This window comes from Pinus tabuliformis, chromosome 6 (assembly GCF_031772625.1).
Source record: "Pinus tabuliformis cultivar Carrire ecotype Pingquan chromosome 6, CPIR1, whole genome shotgun sequence".
In the NCBI taxonomy this organism is placed as follows: Eukaryota; Viridiplantae; Streptophyta; class Pinopsida; order Pinales; family Pinaceae; genus Pinus; species Pinus tabuliformis.
In genome coordinates, this window is record NC_142292.1 from 1708389831 (window position 1) to 1708402926 (window position 13096).

Consider the following 13096-nt stretch of genomic DNA (forward strand, 5'->3'; position numbering starts at 1 on the left):
TATGTACATTTGATCTTCTTCTCAGGTTTTTACCGTTCAATGCTATGTATTTAGATTTTTGGTATCACAGAACTGTTTAAGACTCAATCGATTTACACATATTCATGGTACTGTGAGACTGTTTAAGCCTCTGGGCGATTTACGCTTGCATCTAATATAATTTTGTCTCACATTTACTTTAATTCCGATGCAGAACATGGGGTTTATCTTAATATTACTATTTTGCTTATTTACCTGTTTGCATTCGAATATCTAAACCCAGGTTACGATATTTGCTTCAATCTTATACTCTGTTCTCACTATGAGTCCATCGTTTTATTAGTCTGCTCGGCATGCTTTGAATGGCTGTAACCTGTGTTATATTTTCCTTCTATTACGGAAATACCGCATTGTCTGAGGTTTCTCTTGCAGCTATATGCTCAGCATTTCCTATATTTTAAAGAATGCATGTCTCGTTCAAGGTTGTGTGCACAGAATGGTATATATAAATATAACCCTTATTCGAGATTACAGGCATCAGTTTGTGTTTATATATCTGTAACCCGTATTCGATGTTACATGCACAGAACTTTATAAAAATAACTGTAACTCTCATTTGAAGCTACATGCACAGGTTTTGTTTAATATAAAAGTATATTACTTTTCCTGTTATCGATCTAAGAACTGGGTTTTTGCTATCATGTCCACTTGTGACTTAAAATGTGGGTTATGAGATACAAGATGATTATCGTTCTCTGTCACATAGTTTATCGATAGCTCTGTTTATTTAGAATATTTGTCTATTCCGAAGTCAGGGGTCCTAACCCTCATTTCCGTCGACACATCACAGTATTAAAAAATGTTCTTTCAAATACTCAATATTGTTTTGTATCATTGTTAACCTTACGGCTATTAAACAGCGTTCTGGTTTTGCTAATAAAGGTATGTCAATCTGTTATTCCATAACCAGATTTCGATTAACCTTTCCCTGTACCGATATTCAGTCTTGGCTGAATATCTAGGTGTAGCTCTGTTTACGGTAATGCTAGCTCAGACCCTGTCTGCTAATTGACAGTCTGTCCCTTAACTCCAGGACTACATCTGTACATTTATATTAACATTACGACAGTGTCTAGGAGAATGCAAGACATGTTTTTCCTGTTCATCTACTGTAAATTCACTATGCATTTATTTCTAGTCAGAGACTTCACAGTTTGAATCCGTACCTGGTTCGCCAGAGCTAGGAATGGTTCTCAAACAAAGCAAGTCACCTGAACTTAATTCTGCTCGTCCACCCAGCCATGAGACCCATTCCTCAAATGGAAGTCTCCCCCCGAGCCATCTTGCAGACCTCAAGCCCTCAGCAAGATTTTTGCACTCTCTGTGCTTGGTTATCTGGTCCTAACCAGACTTAACCAGTCTTTTTCTTTCTTGTCTTTTTCCTTTTTCCTTCTCTTGGAAAAGGTCTCCTCTGCCTGTCCACACAGCACAGAGTTTTTCCCCAGCCAGGACTTTTCCTGATTCCTGGGAAGGTAGTTCCCCTCAGTTATTATAACTGATCACTTTCTTTAAAATTCACCTCCTAGAGGCTGCCAGCAATTCAAGAAAATATTTAAATTACTTTAATAAAATAGTTTATCCAGTTTTGTTCTTTTAACACATAACAACAACTGTTTTACTGTCTTTTACCACAGTAGATTTTCATATTTACATAAACTGGGGTTATCACATCTCCCCCTCCTGAGATTGGACATCGTCCCGATGTCTGTCTCCCTTAAACAAATTCGGGTAAGCTTCTCTAAGGAGTTCCTCATCCTCCCAAGTGGCCTCTTCCGGCCCATAGTGCTGCCACTGCACTTTAGCTTGGAAAATAACCCGTTTCCGCAGCTGCACTTCTCTCCGGTCGAGAATGGTCAGTGGTTCGACCAGAACCTCGCCTTCCGGCTCGACCTGCAATCAGCAACAGATTTAATTATTTTCCAGTTTAGGAACAAAGCTTATCTATAGTGACCAGATTAATTCTTACCCGAACATTCTGCCATTGAATCACATGTTTAGGATCGTAAACGTATTGCTTTAATACGGATACGTGAAACACATTGTGGATCCTAATATGGCTTGGTAGGGCAAGTTGATAAGCTACCGGCCCCACTCTTGCCAAGATCTGGAAAGGTCCAAAATAGCGAGGTGCTAGTTTGGCACATCCGCTCCACTGCAAGGTACTCCTTCTTGGTTGGATTCTTACAAACACATGATCCCCAACTTGGAATTCTTTGAATCTTCTCTTTCGATCAGCAAAACTTTTCTGTCTGTCCTGAGCGGCTTTTAAGTTGGTACGCACCCTCTTTACCGTGTCTTCCATTTCCTTGAGCATATCAGGACCAATTCGTAACCTGTCCTCAGGTCCACCCCAGCTTGCGGGTGTGCGGCACTTCCGCCCATACATGACCTCAAAAGGACTCATCTGTGTTGAGGAGTGATATCCATTGTTATATGCGAATTCGACCAGGTGGAGATAATCTTCCCATTGGGTTGGCTTCATCATAACACATGCTCTCAGCATGTCCTCCACAACCTGATTCACTCGTTCTGTTTGGCCATCTGTTTGGGGATGATAAGCTGTGCTAAAGTTCAGCTGTGTTCCCAATTCAGCAAACAATGTCCTCCAAAAGGTTGATGTAAACTTGACATCACGATCGGAGATAATTACCTTCGGAAGTCCATGCAATTTGAACACATTTTGCATGAAAATATGAGCGATTTGCACAGCCTTATATGTCGATTGCACAGGTATGAAGTGTGCTGCCTTACTCAACTTATCCACTACCACCATAATGGAATCATTATTTTTCTTCGTTCTAGGCAATCCAGTTATAAAATCCATGGAGATAGTCTCCCATTTCCATTCTGGAATGGGTAAGGGTTGTAGCAGCCCTGCTGGATGCAAATGTTCCGCCTTAATCTGCTGACATTCTAGACATCGTGCTAGATACTCAGCTATCTCTTTCTTCATTTTTGGCCAGTAATATTCTTTTCGAAGAGCGGTAACCATTTTCTGGTAGCCCGGATGCCCGGTATAATGGCTGATATGAAATTCATCCAGAATCAGCTTCTTAATACTATCTTCATTGGGTACATACAGCTTTTTGTTAAAGTACAGCATTCCGGCATCATCCAGCTCATGCCCCTGTTGTGTTTCCTTACCAGAAAGTTGTTGTATTTGCTGTTTAATTTGCTGGTAAACAGCATCACGTTCAACTGCTGTTTTTATCTTTTCCAATAGAGTATTCTGCCATTTACTAACTGAAATCTTGCACAAGCATTGTACTTTTCGACTTAATGCATCAGCCACTCGGTTCTCCTTCCCTTTTAAATGCTTAATTTCAAAGTCGAATCCACTTAAGAAGTCAGCCCAACGAGCTTGCCTTGTGTTTAAAGTGGGTTGGCTGAAATAGTTTGTTAGGCTGTGGTGGTCTGTTAGTAACAGAAATTTTCTGCCCAATAGGTAGTGCCGCCACATTTTCAGGGCATGAATGACAGCTGCCAGCTCCAAGTCGTAAGCAGAGTATTTCTGCTCATGTTCTTTCAGCTTCCTAGATTCATAAGCAATGACTCTTCCTTCTTGCATCAGCACTCCTCCCACACCTTCTTTACTTGCGTCCGTGCAGACCACGTAATCCTTATTAGGATCAGCTATACTTAATACAGGTGCGGTGGTGAGTAAGTGCTTGAGCTGTTCAAAGCTCCTCTGGCATTCTGAGGTCCACTTAAATACTTTTCCCTTCTTTTGTAAGGAGGTGATAGGGTATGCTACCCTCGAAAAGCCTTCAACAAATCTTCTATAATAACCCGCTAACCCCATAAAGGACCTAATATCTGCCACGTCCTTTGGTATGGGCCACTCCATTATAGTTCTGATCTTCTCAGGATCTACTGTGATTCCTTCCTTTGTGATTACATGGCCTACGTATTGTATCTCCTCCTTGAAGAAATCACACTTACTAAACTTTGCATATAATTGATGTTCTCGCAAAGTTTGCAACACCAATCTAAGGTGTTCCTCATGCTCCTTTCTTGATCTGCTGTAAATCAGAATGTCATCTATGAATATCAGTACAAACTTGTCTAAAAACTGGTGAAACACACTGTTCATCAAACACATGAAGGTAGCAGGTGCATTGGTCAGACCAAAAGGTAGCACCACGAATTCAAAATGCCCATACCACGTTCTGAAAGCGGTCTTAGCGATATCCTCCTCTTTAATTCTGATCTGATGATAACCAGATCGCAGATCGATTTTAGAGAATACCGTCGCTCCCTTCACCTGATCAAAAATTTCGTCGATCCTAGGCAAAGGGTATTTATTTTTTATCGTGAGCTTATTCAGCTGACGATAATCAATGCACATCCGAAAGGTGCCATCTTTCTTTTTGACAAACAACATTGGGGCTCCCTAGGGTGATACACTGGGACGGATGTAATTTTTGTCTAATAGCTCCTGCAGTTGCATTTTTAATTCTGTTAGTTCTGGTACACTCATACGGTATGGTGCCCGTGATACAGGTGCTGCCCCCGGAATCAGTTCAATGGTGAAATCCACATCTCTTTTAGGTGGTAATCCCGGTACCTCCTCGGGAAAAACATCTGCAAATTCCTGCACCACCGGAATGTTACCCAACGTGGCAGTTTTATCCTTCTGATTAGCATAACCCACCTGAATAGCATAGATTTGACATTTCTTTCTGATGCATTTAGCTAACTGAGTTGCTGTAATGGGTCGAATCTGTACAGGATGTCTGATTCCTTGCAACTCCTGCTGCTCCCCACAGTCATCCTTATAGTAAATAGTTTTTGTCTTGCAATTCACTAAGGACCAGTGCTTCTCCAGCCAATCCATCCCAATCAGGATGTCATATGAACCCAACGGTAGTACATTTAGATCTGCTACGATTGGCTGTCCCGCTATAGTTAATGAGCAATTATTTACCTTGGCCAAGACTCGCCTCTTGGCTCCTGTAGCTAATTGGACCAGCCACGGATTCCTGAACTTTTCAGCTTGCAGTTTACACTGTTCTACTATTTTTGGGCTAACATAACTTAAAGTAGCCCCTGGGTCAATAAGAACAGCTATAGAGAGGTTTGAAATTTTACCTTCAAATTCAACCATAGATGGCTGGTACTCCGCTTGACGGTCCTCCAGCGCTGCATTGATTCTGGGTACACTGCGTGCCACGTCCCCAACAGTCGATGCTTCATGAATCTGGGATATCTGGTCTGTCCCCTTTCGCTGTGGGCAGTTTTTAACATAGTGAGGCCCTCCACAGCCCCAGCATTGAACTGGGGGTCTGGTCATCCCCTCACCTTCTGGTCTAGCAGGCTGCTCACTAACTCTGTTTTCACTTCCTGGTCTAGTTCGGGGCGCACTTCTTGTTACAGATCTGCTGTTTAATCCTTTACCAGCTCCCTTACTTCCATTGTTGCGACCTCCCTTGCCGCTTCCAACCACCCGACTGCTCCTTTTTTCATTCCATCTTTTGTTCGAAGTATCCCCCTTCTGCTTACTCTGCTGATAGCAGATCCTTGCTTTACGAATAGCCTCATCCATGGTTCTAGGATTGTCAAACTCAATCCTCTCCCTTATATACGCAGGTAAGCTGCTCACAAACCTTTGGACCTTAGCTTTCTCCTCCTTGATGTAAGGTACATAACGTAGCAGAGAGGTGAAACGATTAATGAACTCGTCCATGGTCTGCTGTCCTAATCTTAAATCATGAAATTCCCTTGCCTTCTCATCATAGAAGCGCTCAGTCAGGTACCTTTCCTTGAAGTATTTCTGGAACTTCTCCCATGTAATGGTCCGTTCGCTGACCCCCTTGACAATCTTGATTTCCTCCCACCACAAGGTTGCCTTACCTTGTAACTGGAAGATTGCTAGTCTTGCTTTCAAGTTATGGTCATACTCATACAACTGAAAATATTTATTCATATTTATTAACCAGGCTTCAGCAGCTTCCTCCTGTTCGCCATCGAAATGTGGAGGTTTAATCTTCCGGAATTCTCCCTGCAGTTCCATCCTCTGATGTTTTGAAGTTTGCTGCTCTGGTACATTGTCTGAATGATCCTCTTTGCCCTCGGAAATTTCAGGTTCCATCTGATAATTTTGTTCCTCTGTCATCCTCTGCTGCTCCGCACTGGGATTAGATAGAGGTGGATTCTGTCTGTCCGACAAGCTCTTCAGAATCCTTTCTTGTTCAACTGTTAAACGCGCGTTGTCCTCTCGCAACCGTGCCATCTCATTCTTCAATTCTTGAACCGTTTCCAGTATTGCCAGATTGGTGCTTCGTGTTGCCTCACCCAACTGCACCCACAGCTCCGGGTTCTCCTGAGGATTACTGCCGGGTCCTTGCATTTTGTCTCCTCACTGCTTTAACTGTTAACTGTTGTAATTCTGTACTTTATCCCTTCATAAACAGAACAACAGTTAGATGAATTATTAACTTACTTCCATATGCATGGTGTAGGCTTTCACAGTGAAACATGTTTGCCTGAGGCCACAGTGTTGAAACTGGGCTCTGATACCAATTTGTCACACCTCTGTTCACTTATACATAATCAAAAAAAATTTTAATGTACACCTAACATAATAAGCCAGCAATACATTATGGTTTCCATGTGTTTATATGTATTCCCATGCTTTTAACGAGCAACCACATACTTTATACAATCGATTATCACATCATATGTTTGTTAAACGGAAACCTTGGAATTACATGAACCATACAACATTGTTATGTGTTTCGACCGGGGTTGTGTGTAAGCCCTACTCTCACATCACACAAACCTAGCTATAAGTCTACAACCGTAACGTGTATTAACTTGGCGCGGCCTTTGATGGTCCGGCCGCAGCTTATACAGATGCCAACTCACCCATATCTTTAAGACATTCGTCCTTGCGGGGGCATGTGGCATGATCTGGCTCTTATGGCCATGTGACACTTTGGAAACGGGAATCTCGGTTCTGATGCTTTGGGTTCCCGCCTTACTTCAACGGCTGGGATCTCATCCAGAGATCGGAGGGTTAATATGCTTTCAAGGGTTTGAGATGATATATAATCACCCGCCTACAGTCTCGGGGTTCATTTGCGTGCTAATCCTCTCGGCTCCGGTCCAGCGCTTCACCTCAGGGTTAATGTCACCCGCAGCATTCCTTCACTCGACAAACGCATCAGAAGCTAAGAACTGCTTGTCATCCGGTCATCTCAGGTACTGGTTCTGGTTTGCCAATTTCATAGTGTTGGTTAATCGTTTGGTTTATTTGTAACAATTCCGCACTGATTAATTTCTCTGTTGCTATGGTTTGCAGCCGCGCCCTGCAACCCTTCGGATGGAACAGGGGTGGCTTCTCCCAGCGATTCAACCTTCTCAACCACAGGTGAGTTATGACTTTACTACTGGCCTGCATAACAGAGTTTCAAAGTTCAGATCTTAAGCTATGGTCATGGTTTATGGTGGATGCAGACCACCACTCCAACGCGGGTTTCCTCTTCCCAAACGCTGAGGTATTTCCCGTAGAGGATCTTCGCGGTTGCATCCTTATTGATGTCTGGTCTTAGCAGTAAATTGTTGTTTAAGTCATGGTTCATCGGAACCTGAGTTCTTTTCAGATGTTTATAGTTAGTTCTTTTCCGTTGTTATACTGTAACTACCATAGCGGCATACCCAAGTTAGAGGGTTATCTCTGTTTGTATTTAATGGTTGCGGGTCTGGCTTCAGTGCTCAGATCTGTTAGCAAACCTTCCGAGGTTTATCCTCAACCCATATGTACATTTGATCTTCTTCTCAGGTTTTTACCGTTCAATGCTATGTATTTAGATTTTTGGTATCACAGAATTGTTTAAGACTCAATCGATTTACACATATTCATGGTACTGTGAGACTGTTTAAGCCTCTGGGCGATTTACGCTTGCATCTAATATAATTTTGTCTCACATTTACTTTAATTCCGATGCAGAACATGGGGTTTATCTTAATATTACTGTTTTGCTTATTTACCTGTTTGCATTCGAATATCTAAACCCAGGTTACGATATTTGCTTCAATCTTATACTCTGTTCTCACTATGAGTCCATCGTTTTATTAGTCTGCTCGGCATGCTTTAAATGGCTGTAACCTGTGTTATATTTTCCTTCTATTACGGAAATACCGCATTGTCTGAGGTTTCTCTTGCAGCTATATGCTCAGCATTTCCTATATTTTAAAGAATGCATGTCTCGTTCAAGGTTGTGTGCACAGAATGGTATATATAAATATAACCCTTATTCGAGATTATAGGCATCAGTTTGTGTTTATATATCTGTAACCCGTATTCGATGTTACATGCACAAAATTTTATAAAAATAACTGTAACTCTCATTTGAAGCTACATGCACAGGTTTTGTTTAATATAAAAGTATATTACTCTTCCTGTTATCGATCTAAGAACTGGGTTTTTGCTATCATGTCCACTTGTGACTTAAAATGTGGGTTATGAGATACAAGATGATTATCGTTCTCTGTCACATAGTTTATTGATAGCTCTGTTTATTTAGAATATTTGTCTATTCCGAAGTCAGGGGTCCTAACCCTCATTTCCGTCGACACATCACAGTATTAAAAAATGTTCTTTCAAAGACTCAATATTGTTTTGTATCACTGTTAACCTTACGGCTATTAAACAGCGTTCTGGTTTTGCTAATAAAGGTATGTCAATCTGTTATTCCATAACCAGATTTCGATTAACCTTTCCCTGTACCGATATTCAGTCTTGGCTGAATATCTAGGTGTAGCTATGTTTACGGTAATGCTAGCTCAGACCCTGTCTGCTAATTGACAGTCTGTCCCTTAACTCCAGGACTACATCTGTACATTTATATTAACATTACGACAGTGTCTAGGAGAATGCAAGACATGCTTTTCCTGTTCATCTACTGTAAATTCACTATGCATTTATTTCTAGTCAGAGACTTCACAGTTTGAATCCGTACCTGGTTCGCCAGAGCTAGGAATGGTTCTCAAACAAAGCAAGTCACCTGAACTTAATTCTGCTCGTCCACCCAGCCATGAGACCCATTCCTCAAATGGAAGTCTCCCCCCGAGCCATCTTGCAGACCTCAAGCCCTCAGCAAGATTTTTGCACTCTCTGTGCTTGGTTATCTGGTCCTAACCAGACTTAACCAGTCTTTTTCTTTCTTGTCTTTTTCCTTTTTCCTTCTCTTGGAAAAGGTCTCCTCTGCCTGTCCACACAGCACAGAGTTTTTCCCCAGCCAGGACTTTTCCTGATTCCTAGGAAGGTAGTTCCCCTCAATTATTATAACTGATCACTTTCTTTAAAATTCACCTCCTAGAGGCTGCCAGCAATTCAAGAAAATATTTAAATTACTTTAATAAAATAGTTTATCCAGTTTTGTTCTTTTAACACATAACAACAACTGTTTTACTGTCTTTTACCATAGTAGATTTTCATATTTACATAAACTGGGGTTATCACATCGAAGTTAAATAAAGCTATTATGTAAGTGGTTATTGTTTTTAATGCTATAACTCGAAAATAAACCATGTTGAATGACTTCTTTGCCTACAAATGGAAGCCCTTGTTGTTACGTAGGGATCCCGCTTGAATTCGTATTTTATATCTACCACATGATCAATGGAGATTATTCACAAGATTAAGGCTTCTGTGATAAGATATTTTAAGGTCATGATTGGAAATCATATCATAACCTTCTCAATTTTAATCTTCATCCATAATGAGTATTATTAGTATTATAAATTAAACAAACACTTTTATGTGAGTTTTTCAAATATGTATGTGTTTTTTCAAATTCTTAGCAATGCTGAGCTAAATATTGAACCTATTTTTTAAGTAGGTTTTGAAGTACAATAATATCTTTCTTTGAGTTTTCTCTTTCCCAATCAATATTGATATTGTGCTTGTGCTTTAAAGTTTTCTTATATTAAAAAACATGTTTATAAAAACTTATAATGTCAATATTCATGATGACTGAAGTCTTTTATGGGATGACAACATTCATAATATCTACAACAATATAATATTTACCATAATTGTCACATTTATTTGGACCATTTTCCGTCACCTTTATTACTTTCTATATCCTCTAATACTTCTAAAAATTAAAAATATTTATAAATAATATGATATTCATATACAAATATTATCTCAAAATAAAAATAAAAAAATCCCTTACTCTTCTTCAACATTACCCCATTCACTTACCATTGTTATCCAACCCTCTTCCTAATATGTCCTCTCTTTTTACCACCACATTCACTTACCATTGTTATCCAACCCTCTTCATAATATGTCATTTCCTTTTACAAATACACATTAGTTGTATAATTTTTCCAAGGGACATATTGGAATATATATAATTTTAAATAATTTTATTTGGTAAAATATTGATAGTTTTATATATGTTATATCAATTTTAAAGTTTTATATAAAAATATATTTACAAATTATTATAAATAAAATTTTATAAAATAAATATAAAAAATATAAATTTTTATTAATCTTTATGAAAAAAAATTATAAAAATTAAATTGTATATTGATTATTAATAAAACAACAATAATTAAAGTAAAATATAAAGTTTAATTTCGAAAAATATTTTTTATTAATATTTTTTTAATGAGATCATAATTTGAAGGGCTTATTGCAACTTTCTTATAATATAATGTCAAGTGAATATTTATCTCATAGATTTGTTAATGTAATTTTTAGATATAGTTGTAATATTATTGTTATGAATTTTAAATATGATCTGGACAATAATTTTTTATTATTAAGGTTTTTCAGCAAAACCACCAAAAATTAAAATCCCCAAAAATAACCCATACTCATGTAAATAACAAATTTACTATAATTTTGGGTTATCTTGAGTGGTTAAGAAAAATAATTATTAGCCTCTCAACACAGAGTTAAATCCTACTAGTGATATGATAAGCTTTGATGCTTTCTTTATTGGAAAATGAACGGGGATATAGTTGTCCTTATGGAACCCACAATCCTAGTGTCCATTTATATATTTAATAATGAATGGTGTTGGATCCATTTTTAAATTGTATTTATAAATTCCAACAGAAAAATCCAAAACTTAGATTAAATTGTTCCCTTCTTATAGCTATAGTCTAAATGTTACATGTTATATCTTTTTTTCTAGCATGTTCTCTAATCAAACTTTATTCAAATCCCATAACAGAAAAATCCAAAACTTAAATTAAATTGTTCCTTTCTTATAGCTATAATCTAAAAGTTACATGTTTTATCTTTTTTTTTAGCATATTTTCTAATCAAATTTTATTCAAATCCCATAAGGATGTGTTGGAATCACAAATTTGAGTTATGAAGTGTATAGATACGGAGTCTCAAAGAGCTTCTTAGTGTGCTGAATGCATTTACGGATTCAAAAACAAGTTAACATATTTTAGATTAAAAAAAATCATTATCTCACAAAAAAATTATAATTTTGGATTCAACCTAAAAAATCAAATCTTAAAATAGTTAGAGCGTGCACATCTTATAGCCATTCTCTAATACTTCTACTGTTTGGCCCTTTTTGGGGCATATCTTTTTGGTAGATTTTGTTTGAAATCTAACATAGATGTGAAAAAATCACAAGTTTGAGCTATGAAATTTTGTGTGAAATCCAACAAAATGAGAGAGAATTACAATTTGTAGATATGAAATGTGCACAATCCAAATTTCATAGATATTTTCCAAATCCATTTATGCTTTCAAAAATACATTTTCCTAGTCTATTACTTTTACATTCAAAAACACATTTTCCTAATGTAATACTTTTACCTTTTTTACTTTTTGGAGGACATTTTTATAGTCAATTTTATCTAAAATCTATTAGAGATATATTAGAGTCACAAATTAAAGTTATCAAATGTGCACAATTAAAATATCACAAAAAATCATAAATTAAAGTTATCAAATATGCACCATTAAAATATCACAAAAATATTTTTTAAACATTTAAAAATATATTTTAAATAACAAAAGCTAATAAAAAAATACTTTCAAGAAAAAAACACAATATAATTTAAATAACAAAAACCAATAAAAAAAGACTTTCACAAAAACCAAAAACATTCTAACCGATTAAAATATACACTTCTTTGGGCAAAGTGAAAAAAACAATTGAAGACGTCATGGAGCTAAATAAAACGAAACCAAGTTGGACACGGAGAATAAATTTATGTGCTAAACCTAATTTCCAGCTTAACTTGTTCCTTTCAGAAATTTGTTTTCATTGTGATTGTGCGTTCGGAGGATTGGACAAGAACGCACCAAAGTAAACGTTCCCCAGAGAAATTTCGTCTTCGTGCAAAGCTTGTAATAAGTATATGGCCAATCTTATACGGCGGTGCAGTTCAATATTGTTGGGTATTTTTCAATGGAGAAATACCAAAACCAGAATAAAAAATTCACCACAGAGACAATGCTCTGTTTACTCTATCCAGGATCTTTCGCAGACAACCTCTTAAAAACAAACTCACTCAGAACACAGCATTACACAGTCACAAACACATTTCTATTAATTTAAAACTGAAAGACTGATACAAATTTCATCCTCTGTGCAAAGAGGAATTCACAAAAAAAAACTTTGTTGCAGTCACAGATTTTCCACTGCTGTGGATATTACATAAACAGCTTCAAAAACATTCATGTGTTTTTCATTGCCAGGCCAACATTACAGCACTGCTGTGCATATACAAAAAGATAAATCGCACACTCGTGCGTAGCCACCACACTCACAAAATTACAAAAAGAACTACCACAAAACTACAGCATACCGACTATATTCAACATATGACAACGTGTTATATAAAAAAATAAAAACGTATGCCCATATCTATTTTAAATACATGCCCGTAACAATATTAAAGCCTCACCTAAATCTATATAAAACATATATAAAAGATATATGGGACGTATGCCCATTACCAAACTTAAAGCCTCCACCTAAAAAAAATACGACAGGCATTAAAAACCATAAGTTTCCACCTATGGCGGAGAGCACATTCTGGAAGTCAACGGCGGAGATCACGC